This window comes from Leucopleurus acutus (genome assembly GCF_964270905.1).
Source record: "Leucopleurus acutus genome assembly, chromosome: 14".
Lineage (NCBI taxonomy): Eukaryota > Metazoa > Chordata > Mammalia > Artiodactyla > Delphinidae > Leucopleurus > Leucopleurus acutus.
The window spans coordinates 31,757,991-31,764,076 of record NC_139156.1 but is presented as its reverse complement, the minus strand read 5'-3'; positions in this window follow the sequence as shown (position 1 = coordinate 31,764,076).

Here is a 6,086-nt window from a genome sequence, read left to right as displayed (position 1 = left end):
GCTCATTGGCTCATGGCAATGGCCGAGCGCTCTTCAGCCAATAGAAGGCGGCGTTGTTACAGATCCTTCAGCATCTTTCAGTCTGCGCCCTCCTCCTTAGGCCAAGCCCGGCACTGTCTCCGTCGCTCGGCAACCGCCAAACTGGCAAAGAAGCCCTTGTCTCTTCTCTCCGCTGAGTGGCAGTAGGAGTTCAGCCCAATGCCCAGAGTGCACAGACTTCGCAGCCCAGAGGGCAGAGCCCTTCCTTGATAGAGGGAAGCCTCAGAGGCTGCAACTAGAATTGCGTATCTTTTCCACTCCGGATTCTAACGGTGAGAATCCTTTCTTTCTTTCTTTTTGTTTTTTAAGTATGAGCCCATTTTTAGAGAGCTCGTTTTATTTATTTAAAATTTTATTATTTATTTATTTGGCTGCATTGGCCCTAGATTGCTGCGTGGGGGCTTTCTCTAGTTGCAGCAAGCCGGGGAGCGGGGGCTACTCTTCCTTGACATGCGTGGGCTTCTCATTGCGGTGGCTTCTCTTGTTGCGCAGCATGGGCTCTAGGCACGCGGGCTTCAGTAGTTGTGGCACACAGGCTCAGTAGTTGTGGCTCGTGGGCTCTAGATTGCAGGCCCAGTAGTTGTGGCGCCCGAGCTTAGTTACCCCGCAGCATGTGGGATCTTCCTGGACCAGGGCTCGAACCCGTGTCCCCTACATTGGCAGGCGAATTTTTTTGTTGTTTATTTTATTTTTGGCTGCGTTGTGTCTTTGTTGCTGCGCATGGGCTTTCTCTAGTTTCGCCGAGCGGGGGCTACTCTTCGTTGCGGTGCGCAGGCTTCTCATTGTGGTGGCTTTTTTCTTGTGGTGGAGCACGGACTCTAGGCGCCCAGGCCGCAGTAGCTTTGGCTCTCAGGCTCAGTAGTTGTGGTGCACGGGCTTAGTTGCTCCGCAGCATGTGGGATCTTCCCGGACCAGGGCCCGAACCCATGTCCCCTGCACTGGCAGGCAGATTCTTAACCACTGCGCCCCCAGGGAGGTCTGAGAATCCTTTTCTAAAGGATAATCTTAGGGAGGAAATCACACTGACGGTCACACTGAGAACTTCTTTAAATTTAAAAAATAGCCAAGGGACAGAGAAGAAACTTATTTTTTGCTATTATTATAAATCGCCACTTCTTTTTTTTCTTTTTGGCTGCCCCGCGGGGCTTGAGGGACCTTAGTTCCCCGATTCCCCGATCAGGGATCAAACCCAGACCCCTGCCACTGAGCATGACAAGTCCTAACCGCTGGACTGCCAACGAATTCCTTAAATTGCCACTTTTTGTAGCCCTCTTTAGAAAGTTTTGTTTTTTCCCAGGAGTCGTGTGCCTCTTCTGATTCCCTAGAACAGCACTGTCCAATAGAACTTTCTGCAGTGTGGGAAATGTTCTGTATGTACACTGTTCAGTATTGCAGCTACAGGCTATATGTGGCTACTGCGCACTTGACGTGTGGCTAATGTGACTGAGGAGCTGACTTTTAAAATTTTAATTAATTCAAAGTTAACCACACATGACTCGTATTTAGCATATTGGATAGTACAACTCTAGGATATCAAAATCTTGTTCCTGCTACACTCACTGTTTTTGTCAATCTGCACAGTCCTGATATCTGGATTATTTCAATTGCTTGGTTGGGGATATAAATTAAGATCTGTTAAGAGTTGCCTAACATCTAATACCCTTACCAAAACCTAGCTAATACCTTCTTTTCCAAGTGAATCGCTTAGGCAGATAAATTTTAGGGCACCTGACCTTGCTCACGTTCTCTGACAAGATATTGATATTCTGTTGTTTTGAAGTCAGTGGCTAAATGTATCTCTGTGTTATAAATGTTCTCAAAATCTTTTTATGTGATTGTGTGTTGGAGTGCTATAAGAGCTATCTATATTTGTGTTTGGGCATAAAATATTTATCTACCTTTTTAGTAATTTCTGTAGGAAAAGGCCACGTTCATATTATTCAAATTATATGCATTTATCATAATATAAGCTCCAAAAAGCAGAGGGTTTTGTCTGTTTTGTTCACTGTGCCTAGGGCATGTTAGATATGCATTAATATTTTTTAAAAGATTGTTTTGTTGAACTCTTTAGATTTAGCTGCTATGAATATTTAGTGTTTATATGATTTCAGGATTGCATTTATTTATATAAAATTTCTATTGTACAACCAATTGGAGACCATTTTAGATTTCCAAGTTTGCATTTTACTCTTTAATTCTCAATCAGTGGTAAATCAATGATAAATTATTAATGAATTTATTAGTGTTGGCAAAAGAGCCTGTTGATTGAAGTAACTTCAGGGTTGAGTGTAGGGAAATAACATTTCAAGATTACTGAGTTGCTTTTTCTTATTTTTGAATTTTAGCACTTTACATATTTTTTAAATACTCTTTTTTGTTATAGTTGAGCAAAAATATTATTTATATTTTGTTGTGATATGTTTTTGGGAATCTCTGTAATGCGGAACTCTCAGGTCTTTTGAGATATTAAAATCTGGAAGATAATTTTGAGGAATGACAATGAAACTTATTCACATGTGTCATGCAGATGCCAATTTCAACATGGGGATTGAGTCTTAAATTGAAATAGCTTAATATGATATCACCTCAGAAGCAGAGATTTCCAAAAAAGATCATATGATACTAGCAGCTGTCTGTGTTTGGTACTAAAAGAGTTCAATATGTGCTTAGAAATTTAACCAAGAGGTTGAATCAAGATGGCAGACCAAGAACAAGTTCTAGCCTCTCCTGACTCCTCCCCTCTTTAGAAACTCTCTAAAAATTACAGGAAAGTTAGATGAATACACCCTCTCATATGCATCCATGTACATACATTGATATTGAAAAAGATGAAGGAGTGCTCTCAATGGCCCAGACATTATGACAATCTTTGAAAAAAGAAGGCCAACGGGACTGGAATATAGTTGGACAAACAAAAGTTGCATAAGCAGAGGCTTAATACAGAAGTAGGAGTGGCCCTTGGGGGTGTTCTAAGCACACAGAAAGAAGCTATTGATATCTGTAGGGCCCTTGGACAATTGAGTTATTGATTGAGGTACCACTGTAGGAAGAGTCAGATAGGTCAGCCTCTCAACCTTGCTTCCATGTGAAAGCAGTGGATCGAAGAACTTGCTCCTAAAGAAGGCAGGGACAGTCATGTAGGCACTTTTGTTAAAAAGATAGGAGGGCTTTTGACAACTAGGGGGAAGAGAGAGGCCCCACATATTGAAGACTGGTATCAACTCCCTTTATCAAGCTGCACACCCAACATTCCCTCCTCCACAAATCTACCAAAAATATAGTTTAAAAAGGACATATTACTTTCAAAAGAGCAATAATAAGACTCACACCTGACTTTTTAACAGAAATAAGGAAATCCATGAAAAGTGGAATAATGTTTTAAAAGAAGTTAACCTAGAAATCTATACCCAGCAAAATAGACTTCAAAATGAAGATACAAATGTATTTAGAAAATGAAAATTGAGAAAAAAACTTTTTTGTTACAGACCCACACAAAGAATTGTTAAAGAGAGTTATTCAGGCTCAAGGAAAAATGATCCCAGATGGAAGCACAGAAATGCAGGAATAAATTAAGAGCAATGGAAAGGATAAATACAAGGTCAGTATATACAACTCAATTGTATTCCTATATTATAGCAATAATAAATTAGAAAATAAAAAATTTTAGGTGATAAAATTTATAATAATATAAAAAATTAAATACATATGAATAAATCTAAAATAGTGCAAGATCTCTTCATATCAAACTATATACTATTTCTGAGAGGAATTAAAGAAAACCTAAATAAATGGAGGGCTGCACCAAATTCAGGCTAGGAAGACTTTTAATGAAAACATATTACTTCTTCCAAATTGATGTATAGATTCAGTGCAGTCCCAGTAAAAATTGACATTTTATGGTAAAAATTGACAAGCTGATTTCAAATTTACAGTTGACCATTGAATAACATGGCTTTGAGCTGTGTGGGTCCCCTTACATGTAGATTTTTTTCGATAGTAAATACTAAGTTACTAGATGATCTGTGGATTTTCGACTGGGTAGGGGTTGGCACTCCCAACTCCCTTGTTGTTCAAGGGTAAACTGTATATGTAATTGCAAAAGGCCAAGAATAGCCAAGAGAGTCTCAAAGAAGAACAAAGTTGGAGGGCCTATACCTACCATATATCACCTCTTATTATTGAGATAAGCTCATTATTAGGATAAAATGGTACAGCTTTGGCTCTAAGATAGACAAATAGACCAATAGAAAAGAATAGAGGCCAGAAACAAACCGACACATATATAGTCTTTTGATTTATGACAAAAGTGATACTGCAGTGCAGTGAGGAAGTGTGAGCTTATCAATAAATTATGCTGGGTCAATTGGATATTCATAAGACCACAGTGTGTCTTGACTCCTAGCTATGTATACCCAAACATCAATTTCACATAGATTGTAGACTTAGGTAAAACAACAAAGCTACTAGAAGATAACATGAGAGAACATCCTTATGATCTGGGGAAGGCAAATATTTCTTAAACTGTACAGAAAAATCACTGATCATAAAAATATTGATAAATAGTTTATCATTAAAGTCGAGAACTTCTCTTAATAAAAATATGCCATTAAGAGAATTAAAAGGCAAGCTTCTGAATTTTTTTCCTTAAGAAAATAAGCAATGAATATGCATTGAATCATTTTCATCAACTGATATTTTTTAAATTAAATTTTAAAGTTTATGATAAGTGTATATTCACATGAAGTTGTAGGATATAATACAAGGAGATACTGTGTACCCCCTAAAGATAACAACTTGCAAAACTATGGTACACACAACCAGAATATTGGTATTCATACAATCCACCCATTTTCTTCAGATCTTCCCAGTTTTACTTTTACACGTGCGTGCGTGTATATTAAGTTCTATGCAGTTTTATCACATGTGGTTTCATGCATCCACCACCACAGTAAAGATTCAAAGCAGTTCCATCACCACAAAGTTCCTTCCTGTTGTTCTTTCATAACCATTCCCACCCCACCCCCCACTCTCTCTCCCCAGAATGCATTTTTAACCATCATTAATTTTTATAATAACCACGATTAAAATAACTATGTAATTTATTTATTTTTTTAAAATTTTTATTTTTTTGGCTGCATTGGGTCTTCGTTGCTGCACGCGGGCTTTCTCTAGTTGCAGCGAGTGGGGGCTACTGTTCATGGTGGTACGCAGGCTTCTCATTGTGGTGGCTTCTCTTGTGGAGCTCAGGCTCTAGGTGCATGGGCTTCAGTAGTTGTGGCACACTGGCTCAGTAGTTGTGGCTTGTGGGCTTTAGAGTGCAGGCTCAGTAGTTGTGGCACACGGGCTTAGTTGCTCTGCGGCATGTGGGATCTTCCCGGACCAGGGCTTGAACCCATGTGCCCTGCATTGGCAGATGGATTCTTAACCACTGTGCTACCAGGGAAGTCCAATAACTGTGTAATTTAAACAGTGGTTCACAAGCATTTATCCAAGTCAATCAAATAAATGGTGCCTATATGTTTAACAGAAAGCAAAAGTTTAGTAACTCTGGAGGAATTAATTTCCTTGCTTGTTAAGAGATTAATAAACAAAGAATACATTATAGAAGGAAGAAATATGTTTTCACTTTGAAACCACTTTAAAAAATTTCTTTAGCTGTTAGTATTAATAGTAAGTATTATACTAATTAGACACTGCCTACCATTCCTAAATAGAAACTCACTTATGATGTTATCCTTCTTCTTAATGCAGGAGGAGTATCTATTCCTTTTCTTTTCCATTCTTTTCTTTTTTTACTTTTCTTCCTCATTTCATCCTTTGGAGACTGTCTATTGTCCCACCTTTTCTCCAGTCTGAATCTTGAGTAGACTGATAATTGCTAACCGCTTACCCATTCTCCTTTCTCTCAAATAAACAGAGTCCCAGTTTTCTACTGAGCACAATGTAGCCAAAAGATGACTACATTGCAGCAAGTTGGAGTTTTGCATATAGTTCTGACCAAAGAGATATACATTAATGAACTGATGGGACTTCAGGGAAATCTCTTG